The following is a 20,639-nucleotide window of genomic DNA, read 5'->3' on the forward strand; positions in this document are numbered from 1 at the left end:
AGCCCCTTGACACTGGACATAGAACTACAGGACTTAATGTTTATTTGCTGGGTTATAGTCTTGCTTCAGACATACGTTTAGATGAGAAGGACTGCCAGAGGCTCATATGTTTGAATGCTTCCTTTCCCAGTTTATAGAACTGTTTGGGAAGGATTCGGGAGTTTGGCCTTGTTGGAGGGAGTGCGTCATGGATGTGGGCTTTGAGGATTCAGAAGCCTCCTGTCATTTCTAATGCCTATTCTGCTTTCTGTTTGTGAACCAGGATGTGAGGTCTCAGCTGCTCCAATACCATTCGTGCCAGGATCCTCACCATAGTGATCATGGACTCCTCCTAGCCCTCTGAAACTGTAAATTTCAAGTAAGATCTTCTTTCTTCGTTATAGAATCTATACATTTCTTAGTCATGGTGTCTCATCGTAGCAATAGAAAAGTAACTAATACAAATATATGTATATAGATATGAGAATTATTATTAGTAATTAAGTTTATAAGAAATGACTTTCATTTGCCTTAGCCAGGGTAACAAGGTGGGGGAAATGTCATCAAAACTGCTAAACCTTGTGAATTTATTGTTAATAAATTCTGAAATTGTGGAAAGAAAAACACTTGTGTATATTTTTGACATAGCATGCTTCTGATAAATAATCATGAGAGTAAACCTTGGTTTACCAGTGTTTTTCATGATTCTGCCTGTACCTCATCTTTTTGAGACAGTCTTAATATATAGCCCTGGCTGGCCAGAACTCTGCAGGTATACCAGAATTGCCTACAACTCATAGAAATTTCCTTGGTTTTGCTTCGTGAATGATGGAATTGAAGATATATACTGTCATGTTCAGCTAAGAAAACACATTTTCCAGTACCAGTTGACCAAAGTATGTCATGTTTCTCAGCGACTCATGTGTATGGAGTGCAGAAATACAGCATCCTTGATGGGAGACTCTGGAATATCGTTATAAATTTAGATATGCAAAAAGAGGAAGGATGAGTGGCCATCTTCACAGTTCACTACAGACTTTCTCAACATTTCTTCCACGAATTCTCTCTCTATCCAAACTGTTCTTATTGTTCCTCAGAAACTGAAGGCTCTTACCCCAAGGCATTTACAAATACTGATCTTTTCCCATTAAACATTCCATTTCATTGTATATCCATGTAGATAGCTCCTATGACTTCTTCAAATGTGTGAGTTCAGCTAGCTATTTTGGTTTAGCCTGAGGTCATTCATGTGTTGATAATCACCTGGTTGATCTGTGGGGTAATAGGAGGGGCTCCAGTGTGATGGTTTCTGATGTTCTCCATGAATTTGAACCCACCAGACTAACCAATGCTTCTTTAAGTCATAGGATTTTAAGTAATCATAGAAGCATGTAAAGTCTCTTGAGGAATCTCTTGGAACTGGCACCATTTTACTTGTACCCACATTCTGATACAAAAAGTAGTGAAATGGATTCTACTTTCTATGGGCTGCTTAGTCTGGGGGAACACTTATAGCCTTCTTATAAGCGACATATGCTAATGTGTTTTTTCAGCATTTTGCTTCAGAGCAATTGTCTATAAGAAGAGGAGCACATTTGATTTTGTTCGTTTAATTCCATTTTCTTAGCTCTCCTTTTTGATTTTCATTATGGACAGTTTGTATTAAGCAGATATTGACTACTAATAATTTGCTATACTTCACTAAAATACTTTAGAAATCTTCTCATTTTCTTCAAATCATTCCAAAGGTATGCTTCAATATCATTGTCTACACTCTATTTTGCTTTCCAACTGTGTTTCTTTTGCTACTTAGATATTCTTCAGAGGAAACATTTTATAACATAGCAACTATATTTATAATTGTATTATGTCTTATCCTATCTATAAACTGTTATGTTGGCAATTACATCTTTTCTCATGGTTACTCATTTTATTCTTTTATGGAAAAAGTATTCTCTTGAGTCTTCTGATTATGCATTTATCCTTTGGGGTTTGTTCTTCTGTCGAGTTTTGTGTTGCTTTTCATGTTGATTGTTGCCTTCAGGTGATAGGTGATATTTTCCAGGTTACTACTTTTGCTTCACTGAAGTCAATTGCCAATGACCTAAACTTAAATATTATTTATACTGTTATTGCACAATACCACATTATTACAGAAAGAAATGAAATAGAAAGGCATTGCTTTTGCAATTTGTGGTGTCTGACCTTGTGAGCTTGAAAAGGGGCCCGCTGTGGAAGTACTGCTTGGTTTTTCTTTCGTCCATGGCATTTTTTATGGATATTATTGAGCTTTCCCAACTAGCAGCTGTATAGGCATACTGTTTGATCTCAGCTGCAGCTTCTATGGAGTGTGCTTTGCAAGTGTTTCCTATCTTAACCACAAGGCAAATCTCCTGCATTCCATGCCAGCTATATTCAAATATGCTTTATAAGTTTGATGAAAGGTGTATCTATTTTTATTTGATATTAATAAATGTCAATATAGCATTACTTATGGTTGGGAATAAATTAAAGTCTATTTGAAATTATATTATGCCATCTGCTTCTTCCTCATGAATGCTGGGATTAAAGGCCCAAATCATATATATATACATATGCTTTATCTGCATATATACCTTCATACCAGAAGAGGGCATCAGATCCCAGGATAGATGGCTGTGAATCACCATGTAGTTGCTGGGAATTGAACTCAGGAAGCCAATGCTCTTAATCACTGAGCCATTTTTCCAGCTGAGAGGCCCAAATCTTAAAGGTAGTCTTGGTTATATAGTTAAAGTTTTTGCACTATTTTTACTTTGCTTTTTTTCCATTAATTTATTTATTTGCTTTACATCCTGATCACAGGCCACTCCCTCCTATCCTCCAAGTCCCACCTCACAACTTCCTCCCATTACTCTCATTAGAGAAGGGGAAGCTCTACATGGGTACCAATCCAGTCTGCCACATCAAGTCCCATCTAAGCACATCCTTTCCCACTGAGGCCAGACAAAGCAGCACAGCTAGGGTGAAGGGATCTCAGAGACAGTCCCCTTTCTAATTGTTAGAGGACTCACATGAAGACCAAGTTGCACATCTACAGATGTGTAGGGAGCCTATGGTTCCATCTCTGTGAACCCTGATGGGTCCAGGTTAGTTGGGCATATAGGTCTTCTGGTAGTGTCCTTGACCACTCTGGCTACCTCAATACTTCTGCCAACTCTTCCACAAGATTCCCTGAGCTCTTCCTATTATTTGCCTGTGGTCTCTGCATCTGTTTCTATCCACTGCTGGATCAAACCTCTCAGATAACAGTTATATTAGGCTCCTGTCTGTAAACATAGCAGAGTATCATTAATACTGTCAAGGGTTGGCTCTCTCATGAGGATGAATCATAATTTGGACCAGCCATTGCTTGGTCATTCCCCCAATCTCTGCTCCATCTTTATTACTGCACATCTTGTAGGTAGGACAAATTTTGGGTTGAAAGTTTTGTGGGTGGGTTGGCGTCCCTCTCCTTCCACTGTAAGTCCTACTTGGCTACAGGAGGTGGCCACTTTAGTCTCCATATCCCCAGTTTCTAGGAGTCTGATATAGGGTCACCCCCATAGACTCCTGGGAGCCTCCTCAATACTAGGTCTCAAGTTTGTCCCAGAGATTCCCCCATTGATTTCCATTTTGTCTCTCCACCTTCTTCCCCTCCTCACACCTAATACCTACTCTTTTTCCCCTCCCTACCCCTCTCCCACACACTTCCCTCCATCCCACCTTGGATAGCTGCTTTATTTGCCTTTCTGAATGAGATTCAAGCATCCTTCCTTGGACTCTCCTTGTTTCTCAGTTTTTTTTGGGGGGGAGGGTCTATGGCATGTAGCATGATTACATAAGCTAGAGTCATCTTAGAAAAAGAAGGCAGAGGAGAAGAGGAAGAGAAGGAAAGAAGGAAGGATGAAGAGGAGAAGGAGGAGGAAGAGGAGGAGGAGGAAAAGACAAACAAGAAGAGGAGGAGGAGAAGAAGGAGAAGGAGGAGGAGGAGAAGGAGAGGGAGAGGGAGGAGAAGAAGAAGAAGGAGAAGAGAAGAGGAGGAAGAAGAAGGAGAAGAGGAGAAGGAGGAGTAGAAGGAAGAAAGAAGAAGGAAGTAGGAAGAAGAAGAAGAAGAAGAAGAAGAAGAAGAAGAAGAAGAAGAAGAAGAAGAAGAAGGAGGAGGAGGAGGAGGAGGAGGAGGAGGAGGAGGAGGAGAAGAAGAAGAGGAGGAGGAGGAGGGGGATGAGGAGGGGGAGGAGGGGGAGAAGAAGGAAGAAAGAAGGAAGAAAGGAGGAAGAAGGAAGAAGAAGAAGAAGAAGAAGAAGAAGAAGAAGAAGAAGAAGAAGAAGAAGAAGAAGAGGAAGAAGAAGAGGAAGAAGAAGAAGAAGAAATAATTTATCTGTGTGGCATTTTCTAAATTTATGATTAATATGAGAGGGATCAGCCCACTGTGGGTGGTGCTACTGCGGGTAACATGGTACTGTGTTGCATTAAAAAGCAAGCTGAAAGCCAAGGGAAGCAAGCCATTAAACAGTGTTTCTTCATGGCCTGTGCTTCTGTGTCTGCCTTCAGGTTCTTCCCTGAGTTCTCATGTTGGCTTCCCTCAAGGACTGACTATGGTTGAACTATGTAAGCCAAATAAACACTTTCTTCTCCAAGTTGCTTTTGGTCATGGTATTTTATCCCAAGCTAGAATAGTTTTTGAAAATCTTTTATATATTGTTTAATTTTTTTAAAGAGAGCATATTTTACCTATGCTCTCCTTTATTTCTTTAAGGGAGTTATTTATGTCCTTATTAAAGTCCTTTCTCATCATCATGAGATGTGATTTGAAATCTGAATCTTCATTTTCATGTATGTTGGTATATCCAGTATTTGCCGTGGTGGGAGAACTGAGCTCTGATGATGCCAAGTAGTCCTGGTTTCTGTTGCTTAGGTTCTTGTGCTTGCCTCTCACCATCTGGTTATCTCTAATGATAGTTATCTTGCTGTCTCTGACTAGAGCTTGTCCCTCCTGTAGGCCTGTGAGCCTGTGATCTTAGCTGTGAGAGGGCTCCTGGGAGACCAGCGCTCTCAGGGCATGTTTTGAATATGAGAGCTGTGGGACATCCCCAGGTCTGAGCACAGATGGAGACCTAGGCCTCCCTGAAGCACCCTGTGCTCTCTTGGCATGTCTTTTCTTAGACAGTCAATGGAGAGAAAGTGAGGTCCCACCTGTGGGCTGTGGGCTTAGGAGTGAGAGTGCTCCTGGCATATCAGCTCTCTGCAGGCAAGTTTTGTGTCCTAGGGCTGTGGAACAGCCCCAGATCTGGGCTAAGAGCATATTTCTTTGCTGGGGTCCAGCGTTGACACAGAATCTGAGTTCTCAACTGGAAGCAGGGATATCTGGAAGGTGCATAACAAATACACACAGACTACTCTTTGGGTATAAAGTGACGGGCAATTTCAAGGCTTAAAGTTACTCTCTCTTCTCTCTCTCCCTCTCTCCCTCCCTCCTTCCCTCCCCCTCTCTCTCCTTCCTCTCTTCTTTCTTTCTCTCTTGCTTGCTTGCCTGCAGCTTGAGGCTGCACACACTCTGCATTCTTCTGTGCACTCTGCTTTTCTCCTTAGCACTTTTCTTTTCTCGAACGCCCACACTCATGTACACCTCTGTTCATTACCCTTTCATTCTCGCACACACTCTTCATACACACCTCACACATATCTCACACGCACCACCTTAAGTGGAAACCACAAGACTTGCAAACTATGTTTTGTAATTATGATTGCCATGATACTATTGCTATCTGACGTTGTTGGTTTCTTCTTTAAATAAGGGAGAGTTAGTTCACTTCTGGAATTATATGCCATTACAATATTATGGGTAGTAAAATAACTTTTTCTTTTTTTTACATATGGGATAGTAGATGTGTTTCTGAGATAGCAAAAAAGCTATTGTTCTGCGGTGACATTGCAGATTAAATGAAGAAGATATGTAAGTTATATCCACATTCTGAGTACAGATTAAATTAATCACTGAAAAGCATATGATTCTTTGAACACATCTCCTGAAGTTGACTATTTCCAGCTAGGTAATTTAATGGGAAAGTTTTCATTGTTTAAAATCTTTGTATTATCTATATTTTCTGATGTACAATAGCCAACAAATATGTGTAGTTAATCTCGTGACATTGATTGGATTGCTTTTTGATTAAGCAAGCACTGTCTTAGTGTTCATGGAAGCTTAGTCAATATTAGAAATATGAAGAAATCAATATTTAGAATGTTTATACATACTTTGATCCAAATCACACAGCTTGTAAGTTAGTGTCTTAATCTGTCTTGTGTGGTACTCTGGAATATCTTACATTTTTGAAGAGTGGTTTATGGTCAATAGAAACTTATTATATCACAGTTCTGGAAAATAAGATGTCTTAGATCAAGGTGCTGGCATCAGGCAAAGGCCTTCTTGCTGATTCTCTATAAAGTACAAGATGAAATTGAAATACATGAGGGTGTCCCACCTCAACCTGAGGCACAGGGTAGGTATTTGTGCATTGTTAAAGCATTGATAAAATGTGATATCAATGTTAGTGGCTAGTACTTTACGACTGTATTTTATTTATTCTGATGTTCATTTTCCTATAAGTAAGAAAAACATTAGGGGATAGAGCAGTTTGTCTTCATAATTGGCAGCTGTTAGTCTCCTTTGCTGCTATAGTGAAGTGAAAATAATGTCAGCTAGATAGCCAGCAAAACTAACATAATGACAACACTGCCAATTTTGAAGGTGCCACAGGCTCTTTGAAAAAACTACCCAATAAATACAACTGATCACTTCAGCTCCTGAAGTTGAAGCTTCAGCTATAAGTTCTTCAAACAGTTTGTGTTGATGTTGTCTTAATCATATGTCTTGGTGACATATGATAACCGTGTATTCATTTCCAGCTAGGACAGAGGGAGAGCCCTCTGGTGGTCTACTAACATATAAGGATAGACAATATAAAGAACTAGAGAAATAGAACAACAGGTCATGGCTGCTGGGATAGCTTCAAGGGACTGTCAATTCTTTAGGAATAAGAGTCACTGAAAACACAGGCCTAGGACCCATGATTGTTTACTGCTAAGGACTAAAGAGTTCCTACTTCCTATGCCTAGATAATAATAGCGGGCTTACTTCTAGACAAGTATAACTGAAACAAATATATCTAGGGGTCTCACTTTGAAGCCCACGCAAGTACTATAATATTGTAATGCTATAGAGTCCCACCTACTACTGCTCTGAAAGAGCCTGCTTTCTTTGCTCCCTTCTGCCAAGTGCTGAGTGCACAGGCATTCTGAAGAGGTTCACTACCTGTGACTTCTGTCTTGGTAGAGACAAAAGAGCTCAGATAGCTAATGAATAACAAAGGGCAAAGGGGCAAGAAAGGAACCTGACCTCCCCCTTTGATAACAACCCTTGTGTTCTTCTCTCCCCTCAATGCTGACACAGTGCTGCTAGCTTCAATCATGTGTTTTGGAGGGAACAAAGTTTAAAACCATAGCAAATGGATTATAAACTCAGGTTGTTTGGTTCTGGAGGTTGACATGTTTACCAGTAATTTTTTATCTCAAGTAACCTGACAGATTAGCTTGGTAAAATTAAACCAGAGAAACTAAAGCAAAGAGAGGTCCAGACACTATTTGTCACTTTGCATGGATTACTAATAAACCTCAAGTCACCAATACTGCAGCAATGCTGCATTAAGGAAAGGAATAGCAGCATTATACATCGGTGTCATTTTTCCAAGAGCCAGCCCAGATTTGAATTCTCTACTTTGCTTGTTGTTTTCCATTGTCCTTGTTTGAGTCTGAATTTGTGCCTGCCTGAATGCAATCTTATGAGTGAGCCTATGGGTCATTGCGTATCTGTTCATGTGTGTGTGTGTCCATAACAAAGAGCTTTGTTGTCTCTTTATTGAGCAGCTAAGAAAGCATCTATAGGGATGGAATGAGGGGTGCTGTGGTGGTTTGAAAATGCTTAGCTCATGGGAAATGGCAGTATTAGGAGCTGTGGCCTTGAATATGAGTGTGGGCTTACTGGAGGAAATGCATCACTATGTAGGAGGGCTTTGAGGTCCTATGCTCAGCCAATAGTGGAAGAGACCCTCCTCCCAGTTTCCGATGAGACAGTCTTCTCCTGACTGGATCAAGGTATAGAACTCTCGGCTCCTTCAGCACCTTGTCTGCCTGGATGCTGCCATGCTTCCTGCAATGCTGATAATGGACTGAACTTCTGAATTGTAAGCCAGCCCCAATTAAATGTTGTCCCCTATAAGAGCCTTGGTTATGGTGGCTCTTCTCAGCAATGGGAACCCTACCTAGATAGGTATTTTATAGAAATCTTTAACAGACTTTTATAAGGGGTAAGATACTGACTTCCCTAGCTGAACCACATAAGAAACACACATTCTCTGGCAGCCCCTGAATGACACTTCTAGTGTTTATAAGGCTGCCTTCACACTAGTTCAAGCTTCTAGCAAATGGTGGTCATAGCAAACATGCAATCACACTTGTGGTACTCTTGGGTCCGGGAAGCGGTGGAAGATTACAGCTATATTTTAGCTTAGGTTGTAAAAATTGATCACATGGGAAATTCAAAACAAGGAAGGTTGGCTGTTACATTGTTCTCTGAAAGATAGGTTGAGTACAACGGAGGATAACAGTCTTAAGTTTTAAGTGAAACCTGGGGTATATTATTAACACTGTCTTGCTGTGAGGTCTGGCAAATGTTCCAGTCTCTTAGACTGTAGGTGATATTTTTATTATAATGCATTGCCATGACAATGTATTGCATGAGTAGCAAAAGGAAGATCAATGTAGTATGAGCCACAGTCTGCTTATCCCTCAGGATATCCAAACAAGCAGGGCAGGATAACATGCTCTATTAGTGTGGATAAACATCATGGCTAAGCTGCTTTATACCCCTAATGGAACCAATGTAGAGCAGTCCTCCTCTACACCATTCCTCCTAGATACAATCTACAGAACAGGCAAATGAGTCTGCTTATTTGAACAAACAAGCAACTGAAGCAGAGAAGTAGCAGTGAGTGGCAGGTTTCCTTGATAAGGCCCTGCTGATGTATGTGAAGTGTTTGGTCTCAGTGTACTGAGCGCCATGCAAACATTTTAATGAAGGATTAAAGAAGGCTGAGGTGGACTTCAAGGAAATCACTGTGCCAGAATTGCTGCTAAATCCAGGAGAAAACTGCTTGAGTCGTCACTGTATGCTTGTATTACCTGATCTGTAAAATTTAGAAAGCTTTTATAGTGGCAATCACTGAAGTCACGGAAAAGTTCTGTGTCCTTGGCATTGCTAGGCAATTACATTTTAAGAGTAATTTTCTTGATTTCACCAAGTAGTGTCTTAGTTTTACTAGGATAAATTAAGTTGGTATAATTACCTTTAGCAGACAGGGGAAGCTGGGCAGTGGTGGCACACACCTTTAGTCCCAGCACTCAGAAGGCAAAGGCAGGGGACTTCTATGAATTTGAGGTCAGCCTTGTCTACAGAATTTCAGGACAGCCAAGGCTACACAGAGAAACCCTATCTCAAAACACACACACACACACACACACACACACACACACACACACACACACACACACACACGGGGGGTGGCTTTAAATGTAAGGAGATATAAAAAAGACTGTTTATAAATAGTTGAAAATTCCTGTAATATGGCAGTTCTCCCAGATTACTTTTCTTCCAAATATATATGTGTAATGGATGAATAGCTAGTATAAATTCACAATCAAATGTTAATATTCATGAATAGAACTTTTTCTCAGTGAAATCTACTTTAGATTATGCCTTGCTTAAGAAAAATATTGGAATTAACCAAATTTTTGTGATAATATTTTTGATGAAGCTCAAAGGCAAATGAACAACTGCCAAGGATCTAGGAAACTCATTTTTTGTAACACTTAGCTCATAGATGTAAGCTGCTCTTTCTTTGCTTTTGAGCTATGGGACTTTAACTACATAGTCTGAGGGCATTTTAGTTCTGATAGACAGAATCTTAGAGTTACATCATGTGTTGTGATACATTAACTGATTTTTCTGGTTAATTCTTGAGAATGCTAACATTTATTTGTACTGTCTTATTGCTATCTCTTGAATTATAATTATTCACTACTGTAGTGTCAAATATTTAGATTAAGTAAAACCATAAGAGGAAATGTATTATTTGCTCAATTGTGTTTTTCTGGGAAGCACCGATGGTTGCTTTATTGCAAGCAGATAGTCATACGATAAGATGGACTTACAACTTGATCTGATGCATTTGCTCTTGAATATTTCATCTGTGAAAATATCGACTCACTTTATCTTAGTGGTAGTTTTAAAAGAAATATTCACAATTTCTATTTTATTTGAGTAGATGAATGTTCTAAGTCCTCTCTGTATGTACGGAGCTCAGCATATTGATCTGCAACCCCTATTTTCAGAAATATCTTTAAAATATCAAGGCTATGCTCTTCACTTATTTTTATTTTTCTTTAATTGACAAATGAATTAAGAAGCAATTTCTAGTTTTACACTTCATTGACTAAAAGCTGGTTTCCATGTGTAATTTGTGTGCTTGATAAATTCATAATAATTTAATATTTGAAGTATAAAGCTAAAAGAAGGCAGACTTCCCGATATGGGAAATAACAATTATATCATTTGAGTCAGCTATTAGAGAAAGATCTTTTAAAGTGTTAGTGCAAAACTAAAATTGCCTTAAGGTTGTTCTTCAATAGTTAGAGCTTATTTGACAACTAAAGATATGGCATTTTAATGTATAACAGGTATTATTCTTATGACTTAATGTGTGTGTGTGTGTGTGTGTGTGTGTGTGTGTGTGAGAGAGAGAGAGAGAGAGAGAGAGAGAGAGCGAGAGAGAGAGAGAGAGAGAGAACAAATTGGATTTCTAGACATTTTAAAATTCTTTAATCTTTTTATACAGTTCAGTCATTATCCCCACTTCAGGTCTGCCCTCAGAAAGTTTCTCATCCAATTCCTCCTACCTCCCCCACCCTGCACACCGCTTTGTCTCCAAGAGGATGTCTCCACCCCCACCCCAAACCCACCAAATCTCCACACTCCCTGCTGCCTCCAGTCTTTTGAGGGATAGGTGCACCTTCTCTGACTCAACCCAGGCCTGGCAGTTCTCTGCTGTATATGTGTTGGGGGCCTCCTATCATCTGGCGTATGCTGCCTGGTTTCTAAATCAGTGTCTGAGGGATATTGGGTCCAGGTCAGTTGAGACTGCTGGTCTTCCCAGGGGATTGCCCTCTTCCTCAGCTTTTCCCTAATTCAACCATAGGGATCCCCTGCTTTTGTCCATTGGTTGGGTATAAGTATCTGTTTCTGACTTAGTCAGCTGCTTGTTGGGCCTCTCAGAGGATAGCCATGCTAGGTTCCTGTATGAAAGCACACCATAGTATCAGTAATAGTGTCAGGCTTTGGAGCTTTCCTTGAGGTGGATCCCAAGTTGGGCATGTCACTGGACCTCTTTTCCCTCAGCCTCTTTTCTATCTTTGTCCCTGCGGTTCTTTTAGACAGGAACAATTCTGGGTCAGAGTTTTTGACAATGGGATGGCAACCTCATCCCTCCACTTGAGGCTTGTCTTTCTATTGGAGGTGGACTACACAAGTTCCCTCACCCCACTGTAGGGCATTTCATCTAAGGTCCCTCCCATTGAGTCCTGACAATCCCTCACCTCCTGGGTCTCTGGTACATTCTAGAAGGTTCTCCCACCTCCCACACCCTGAGGTTGCCTGTTTCCATTCATTCTGCTGCCCATTGGGGCTTCTCTCTTGTTCCCTCAACCCAATACCCGATCATGTTCCCCTCTTCCCCTCCCTGCACCTTTTTCCACCCAGGTTTCTTTCTTCCTCCCCTCTTCTGTGATTGTTTTCTTATCCCTCCCAAGTGGGACTGAGGGGTCCTCACATGGACCCTTCATCTTGTTAAACTTTTTGAGTTCTGTGGATTGTATCCTGGGTATTCTGTAAATTTTTGGCTAATATCCACTTAGTACATACTGCACATGTCCTTTTGGGTCTGACTTACCTCACTCAAGATGATGTTTTCTAATTCCATCCATTTGCCTGCAAAACTCAGGATGTCCTCATTCTTAATAGCTGAGTAGTATTCCCTTGTATAAATGAACCACATTTTATGTGTCCATTCTTTTGTTGTGGGATATCTGGGTGTTTTCCAGTTAAGAACAACTGTATCTTTTTTTTTAAGTGTACTTATTAAATGAGTGAATGTTTTTTTTTCATCTTTGTTAACTTGGGTATTTCTTATTTACATTTCGATTGTTATTCCCTTTCCTGGTTTCTGGGCCAACATCCCCCTAAACCTTCCCCCTCCCCTTCTGCATGGGTGTTCCCCTCCCCATCTTCTCCCTGTTACTGCCCTCCCCCCAACAATCATGTTCACTGGGGATTCAGTCTTGGCAGGACCAAGGGCTTCCCCTTCCACTGGTGCTCTTACTAAGCTATTTATTGCTACCTATGAGGTTGGAGCCCAGGGTCAGTCCATGTATAGTCTTTGGTTAGTGGCTTAGTCCCTGGAAGCTCTGGTTGGTTGGCATTGTTGTTCATATGGGGTCTCAGGTCCCTTCAAGCTCTTTTAATCCTTTCTCTGATTCCTTCAATGGGGGTCCTGTTCTCAGTTCAATGGTTTAATGATGGCATTCGCCTCTGTGTTTGCCGTATTCTGGTTTTGTCTTTCAGGACAGATCTACATCCAGTTCCAGTCAGCTTGCACTTCTTTGCTTCATCCATCTTATCTAGTTTGGTAGCTGAATATGTATGGGTTACATGTGGGGCAGGCTCTGAATGGGTGTTCCTTCTGTCTCTGTTTTAATCTTTGCCTCCTTATTCCCTGCCAAGGGTATTCTTGTTCCCCTTTTAAAGAAGGAGTGAAGCATTTGCATTTTGGCCATCCTTCTTGAGTTTCACCTGTTCTGTGCATCTAGAGTATTTCGAGCATTTGGGCTAATAGCCACTTATCAATGAGTGCATACCTAATGTGTGTTCTTCTGTGATTGGGTTACCTCAGTCAGGATGATATTTTCCAGTTCAAACCATTTGTCTATGAATTTCATAAAGGCATTGTTTTTGATAGCTGAGTAATATTCCATTGTATAGATGTACCACATTTTCTGTATCCATTCCTCTGTTGAAGGGCATCTGGGTTCTTTCCAGCTTCTGGCTATTATAAATAAGGCTGCTATGAACATAGTGGAGCATGTGTCTTTGTTATATGTTGGGGCATCTTTTGGGTATATGCCCAAGAACAACTGTATCTTGAGGAAACCGTTTATCTGCCATGATCATTAGTCTCTTCATTTGTGACATTTTTCGAGTAGACCACAGCCCTTTAAAGGATTTCTCTCATATGGCCCCAGGTCTACTGCTGGGCAAAACATTTTTTTACTGGATAGATTATAAAAGAATTTAAAAGTCTTTGTTCTTTTCTCTTTTAAAGGCACACAACATCAGAGACTGCCATTATACACCTAGGAAAGCCCACATTCTTTCTTAGTAGTCATGTAGAATGCTATATGCTTGACAGTACTTTAAAAATTTCATAAATAACACACACACACACACACACACACACACACACACACACACACACACACACACGTAGGAAAGACACCCTAAAATATCTTGTATACAATTTATGATTCTGTTTTGAGTCTAAAATGTGCGCTTACAATTTCATGTATTAAACATTCAGTTGATAAATAATGAATTCTTAAGAGATCATTAGATATTGGAGCCTGGTTGGAGGGAACAGGTCACTTGGAGTTTGAAGAATATGGATTATGTTGGCTCTGTCTTATCAGTCTTCCTCTGCTTCCTGGCTTTCATCATGTGAGCAGCTCTTTTTGCCATTGGCTACCTGCCATGATAATTTTATGATTGTCAGAAACAACAGAACTAATGGTCACAGAATGAAATCTTTGAATTGTCAGTCAAATAATACTTTTCTTATTTTAAATGTTTTATGTCATATATTTTGTCCCACTGATGCAAACTTATAGATGTTAATTATGTATGTGTTTCTCTCTATACACATATGCACACACCAATATATTTGTATATTGTAGTGTGTGTGTGTGTATGTGTGTGTGTGTGTGTGTGTGTGTGTGTGTATGTGTATGTGTATGTGGGCCTGTCAAAAAATTGATATCAGATATCCTCTTTAAAACTTCTCCACTTTACTTATTGAGAGAAGGCTTACTGATTGAACCTGGCTTGTCCAACTAGCTTGTTATGAGAATTTCCTACCTCTCTGCCTCTTGAATGATAGGATTATAGCAACGACCATGTGTGTTTGACTTGTACATGGGTTGAGGGAACTTAATTCCTGTAGTCACAACTTTGGGCAAGTAATTTACCCACTGAGTCATCTCTCCATCCCCCAATATCCTCATTTTCAAGATACAATACTTAGGTGCAGGAATACCAGGTAAGTTGCGCAAAGGCACATAACTAAAAAGTGAAAGAATCGGTATTCAGTAGCAGGAGTGTGGCTCCAGAGACCTTGTTTTATCTGTTATCCTAAACTATTTTCTTAACAAAGGTTTCTGAAATTTGACATTTATAAAAAAAAGTTACATTCCTTAGGTTTAAAAAAGGCTGAAATTCAGGACTGAAACCTTCCCATGGTCCATGTTCAAACACTGGCAGCACCTACTGTCAGGAAGTGGATTTTCACAGCATTCCTCTTTCGAGGTTGCTCTCAAAAGTTTATGGCTTAGCATGGCTAATTTCTTGCATTTTCATTTTAAAATTATGTCATGCATCTTGATGACAACATGCTTTTCTTTTTTCCCAACTTTCAGACCTTTGCAATTTAGAATCATCAATAGTAGAAAAGAGGCCTATTTTTCATCATGACCTCTCTCTTAGTCATCAAATACTGTAAAGGTTTTTATTTTTTTTATGTATTTAGTACTTTCCTTTTTATACGTAGATAGCATGGGCAGATAAAGGGATGGAGTACATGTGTATCCCTGAGCTTCAATATCCTCCAGTTAACTTATATGAAATTTTAAGAATGACCAGTACACAGAAGATAAAAGGGTTTTGTTTGTTTGCTTTTTGTTTTTTGTTGTTGTTGTTGTTGTTTTGTTTTCTTACCATTTACTATATTTTCACTTATTGGACATGAAATCTATTTGCACATTTATATTATAACTGTAAAGGAAAAGAGATGCAGTACAGTTTATGCTTTCTTTCTCTTTTTCTATTCATTAGAAATATCCAGACCAAATTTATTACTTTGTGTAACAAAATTGGTAGTTGCTATGAGGCAGTATGTCTTGGATTTCAGGAGACGTGATAAGTTCAGAAATAAAATATTGGTGTACCCAGAAAGTCTTGAATTAGAGCAATTTCCATGACAACTTGTGCAGTTTTCTTTAATCAATCATTTTCACAGTTCACACACAGAATCTACATTCTGTTGTTTTGCTTCTAGTATTTGCTTCTATGTAAAATATTGTATGTTTTAATTCTGGTATTTCATGCAAATATTTTTAAATATAACCAAATGTGGCTATTACTTGACTATAAAGTGAACCAAAAGAAATTAGGTTAACACTTATCCATACATTATTTTCCTAATAGTATATCTATTGACATAATCAGAAACATATACTTATGCCCTTCATCTAGATAGGTACATAAGAGGTATGCAATATGTTTAAATGTTAAGGTTGTATCATCCTTTTGTAGATAGAAAATGTTTATAAGTTAAAAACATAAATGCTGATTCATGATTGATGGAAGAGTTCAGAAGACTATATAGGTGCTACGGATGAGGTACTTGGAAATGGCAGCGATGAGGATGGAACTTATGAACTAGACAGTGAGTTTTATTATTGACTAACGCTATAGAGAGTGCTGCACTGGACTATTTATCTATGAGGGTTCTCCAGAGGAACAAATCTATCTAGCAGGAGACAAAGCATGCACGCACGCACGCACGCACGCACGCACGCACGCACGCACGCACATAAACACACTCCAAGAGAACTGGCTTCCAACAAGTCTCATAAGCTAACATTTTCCAAATCCAAGAACTGGGAAAGCCAGTAGCTAAAATGGCCCACAAGAAAAACAAGCCGACGAACTCACAGTAATTTTGAGTCCAGGTCCATAAGATTTGAGAAGTGAGAGCTCTAATGTCCAAGGAAGAAGGAGGACAGATGTCCCAGATCGAGAAGAAAGGAAAGTCATCCTTCTTGTTACATTCTGGCTCTGAATGAATTAGTGATAACCAGCCATATGATTTACTGTCTTCAATTCAAAACCCATTCTCTTTGGGAACCACTCTGAAAGGGACACGCAGAGATTACCTGTCAGCAAATATTTGAGCAGCTCTTTGCAAGATTATATATATATATATATATATATATATATATATATATATATATATATATATATATATATATATATATTCCACCACAATGCTTTAGAATTTTTTTTAATCAAACTAATGCTTAAGACCTTGGAAACTATTCCCATCATCAGGAAGGGTAGCATCTATGCTTCTCCTTAAGTAAGAATTTCTGCTCTCTAATTTCCTCACATTATGTCCTACTCTCCCCCACCTTCACTCTGCTCCAGACACATTAGTTTCTCTTTTTGAACAATTCTCCCATTGCAGTCTTTTTACTTGATGTTATTTCTGTATGAATTATTCATTCGTTGTCTTCTATATGTATGTCAAACAGCACTTCCCCCTCAGTGAATCCTCCCCAAACCACTGTAAGTAAAGCAACCTTTCAATGTGTCTCTTTGCCCTCTTCAGTGTGTGTGTGTGTGTGTGTGTGTGTGTGTGCATTGATGTCCAAAAGTATGCAATATATGTGTATGCATGTTTACTATCATTGCTCCTCATGAAAATATAATCAGTAACTGTGTTCACTGATATTTTTTTTGAAATTTACAATTCTAGTAACAGAAGGTCCAATCCCAATTGACTTAAAGTGATTTATTACTACATATTTCAGAAAATCCAGGAGATTGGTGGCTAAGGAATTGGTTATGGTAGCATTTAGTATACTGGCTAATATTTTAATACTTTCCATATATCTGTTTGACCATCTTCAGTCTCATGCTATTCCTTCACTGTGGCTGTAAAAATAGTATATTCCCAAGACACCACACAAAGCCTGGGAGCATTTTCTCTTTAAGCCACTTTAAAGGATTAAGAAGTCCTTTTCAGAAGTTTCTCAATAGTTTTCTAACATCTCAGGGACCAATAAATCTGTTAATTATCTGGACATATATATCAATAAAGTGAAGCAAATCCATGCTGTTATGTAGCCATATACAAAGGTGTTTACTAAGTTTTCGAAAGGGACACTCTCCTATTTACTTCAGGAAAAATGGAGAGAATAAATTATATGGCATATGAAGTAAACAAAAAAAGTCACCTTTATTACCTTAGGAATCTACTTTGGAAAATGTGTGTGGCCTTGGTTCTGTTAATGAACTGAGATTCCTAATACAGAATGTCTAAAGTAGACAGTGTCCCCCACTCAACCACAGCACTAAGCCAGGGTGGATTCCCTGCACTGTAAGAGCAGAAAGTAGAAGCCAGAAAGAAGTCAGATCTGAGCTTCTTCATTTTGTCTTGATCAATTAGTCAACTCACTTCACTTTCAACAGAGCTTATTCTATTATCCTTTAGTTACTTTCTCACTAAATGTTAGGACTCAGTAAAGTAGGTGAACCACATTGGTTTTTGTTCAGCCTGATTTAGCTTGCTATATCAAGGAATAAAAATTTCTTTCTCAAAAAGCCTCTGTTACATAAAGCCATACTTTAACACAAAATGAATCTATGAATGATGTACACACACATTTTGTTTTCATGTTACATGGATATGCATGATTTTCTTGTCTTGCCCCAGTCTCTTGCTTATAGTACAGCCTCAGCGAGTAATGTTTGCTAAGATGGAGTTCGTTATTCCGGGATTCTCAAGTCTAAGTACAATATAGTTTTACAATAACAAAATGTGGAGGGTCTGGATAGAGGAAAGGGAAGGGAGAAGTGATATAATTATATCTTAATCACCCAAAGTAAGATCAAGTTTTATGTGGGGTGATATTTTAAATACCATACTAAGTCACAATAGCCAAAGTTGTGATGAAAAAGAATAGATTGCCAATACAGGGCTACACCGGACTGTGAATTACAGCTAGGGTGTTCTGATATTATGAGTGGGATGAGGATGGTCTAATTGCGCAGTAACATGATTTCATAAAGGAGCTATGCATAGTGGCTAAATAGCAGCTATAATCAACACATGTTCTATAAAATTCTTGAAGGAATTGTACACCTTCATCATTTCTGTTTAAGCCAAACTTCCCTACAGTTGGGTAGAACATGAATTGCTTAAACATGATACTTTTTAGAAAAAAGCTTCTATGTAGTTTTTATGACAGTGTTGGAAGCAGTTAGACTGCCAGGGAGGCATGGAAGTTGGCATCTTTCCAAGGCTGGGATTTAGAATTGTGTGAGAAGGGTCCTTCTTTATAGTCTTACCCTTGCCAAAGCTCAAAAATTAAAGTTGTAACTTTGGTTGTCATTTCATGTTATATAAATGATTCATTACGTTCAGTTTTCAAGGAATAGCTTTCATTGACACTTTACAGGGCTTCTGTTAATGTCACTAACTCATAGCCCATCTCATTCCTCACTCATATCAGCTGATTCTTCTGTGTTCCTCATTGGCAAGGAACAGTGCTCTTACTTAATAATGACTCAGTTCAGACACTAAGGAAAGTGAGGACACTGGTGGAAGAAAAAGAAAGGTGTCCCAGTGGGAATCAGAAGCCAGCTTAAAAAGAAATTGAGATACCTTTCTTGTTCATGAAGTTGGACAGTGGTGGCTGAGCAAACAGTAACTTTGCTGTCTTTAACTTCTGTCTCTTGTCTAAATGTGTAAACATGAGAAAAGGGTAGGCGCATGCTCGGACCACAGGTGACTTTTCACGGCAGAGAAAAGGGTCTTCGGCTTCATCTTACCATCCTTTCTTCCCTTTGGGAGTAAAGCGCCAAAGTGTCATAAGCTCTGTTGACCAGCAACCAGGAAAAAAGTTACAGACCATCTCTGGCTGGGAGGATAGCACATACAAGTAGTCATTCTCCTCCCACAGCATATGATACAATTTTCTCAATTACTTCTGCTACATTAACCAATAAAGGCAAGTGCACAGACACGCACAGAAACACACACACATGCACTCAGGCACATATACACACATGTACACAATCATTCACTTGAGCTTAATACAACATTACTTATAGGATTGTTTGGGATATCCTCTCATAATTCCTTCTTGAATTACTCAGTCGGAATTACTATTCAGAGGGTCAGAAATGACTCTTTGATTAAAAGTGAAAATTTCTTTCAGAATGGGGCAATAAAATGAAATAATTATTTAAAGCATCTTTTCAAAGGGTCATCTTGTTCAAAAGTTAGTGCCGAAAAGGGTAAGTGGTTGAGACCTATATGCGCTTCACTTTCTGTAATTTAAATAAATTCATTGATAAAATGTAAGACAAAATTAAGAAAATGGTAACATTTCATTTTACTTGCTTTTAAATTAGTAATGTATCAGCCATGCTTCCCTACAGTGAAGAATATAATTGAAATGCTGAATTCGTTTCTTTGAGACAGAAATAGTAATAAGTAATAGTGTATTCTGACACTTTGCTTGCTTTTTAGAATTCCAAGGAGACTAGCTGGTTCGAAGTAAAGTGTCACACTTTTCTTAGGAACAAACATGTCTGTCTCTTCAATTATTTCCTCGTTGAAGACCATTTTTTTCCATTTTGATTTCTTTTTCATGTTTCTGTATCTAGTTAATATGAGATCATCTTTGAGCTCTCTTTACATACAGAATGGAGATTTAAAACACATTATATTTTGCTTTGAAAAATGATAGTCTTCTGATGAAATGGAAACACTTTAAAAAGCTAGGAGTGGTTCATCTATAGGAGTGTTATAAAATAAAACTGCAAAGCTTCTGTAAGGCAAAGGACACGGTGGTTAGGACAAAACGGCAACCAACAGATTGGGAAAAGATCTTTACCAATCCTACAACAGATAGAGGCCTTATATCCAAAATATACAAAGAACTCAAGAAGTTAGACCGCAGGGAAACAAATAACCCTATTAAAAAATGGGGTTCAGAGCTAAACAAAGAGTTCACAGCTGAGGAATGCCGAATGGCTGAGAAACACCTAAAGAAATGTTCAACATCTTTAGTCATAAGGGAAATGCAAATCAAAACAACCCTGAGATTTCACCTCACACCAGTGAGAATGGCTAAGATCAAAAACTCAGGTGACAGCAGATGCTGGCGAGGATGTGGAGAAAGAGGAACACTCCTCCATTGTTGGTGGGATTGCAGACTGGTAAAACCATTCTGGAAATCAGTCTGGAGGTTCCTCAGAAAATTGGACATTGAACTGCCTGAGGATCCAGCTATACCTCTCTTGGGCATATACCCAAAAGATGCCTCAACATATAAAAGAGACACGTGCTCCACTATGTTCATCGCAGCCTTATTTATAATAGCCAGAAAATGGAAAGAACCGAGATGCCCTT

At 39.0% G+C, this 20,639-nt stretch overlaps 1 protein-coding gene across 10 annotated transcripts in view; it reads left to right on the top strand.

The window, feature by feature from the left end:
* The window catches only part of Magec2l1 (MAGE family member C2 like 1), a 181,594-nt gene that overhangs the window by 82,248 nt on the left and 78,707 nt on the right, over positions 1-20,639 (top strand). For 7 of the 10 annotated variants that reach the window (XM_063280355.1, XM_039100415.2, XM_063280356.1 and 4 more), the window contains one exon: positions 263-358. The exons of the other annotated variants lie outside the window; for them this stretch is intronic. The gene's annotated coding sequence lies outside the window, so the exon portion shown is untranslated. The remainder of the gene's footprint in view (positions 1-262; positions 359-20,639) is intronic. 10 annotated transcript variants of the gene reach the window in all.

The sequence above is a fragment of the Rattus norvegicus genome, chromosome X (genome assembly GCF_036323735.1).
Source record: "Rattus norvegicus strain BN/NHsdMcwi chromosome X, GRCr8, whole genome shotgun sequence".
In the NCBI taxonomy this organism is placed as follows: domain Eukaryota; kingdom Metazoa; phylum Chordata; class Mammalia; order Rodentia; family Muridae; genus Rattus; species Rattus norvegicus.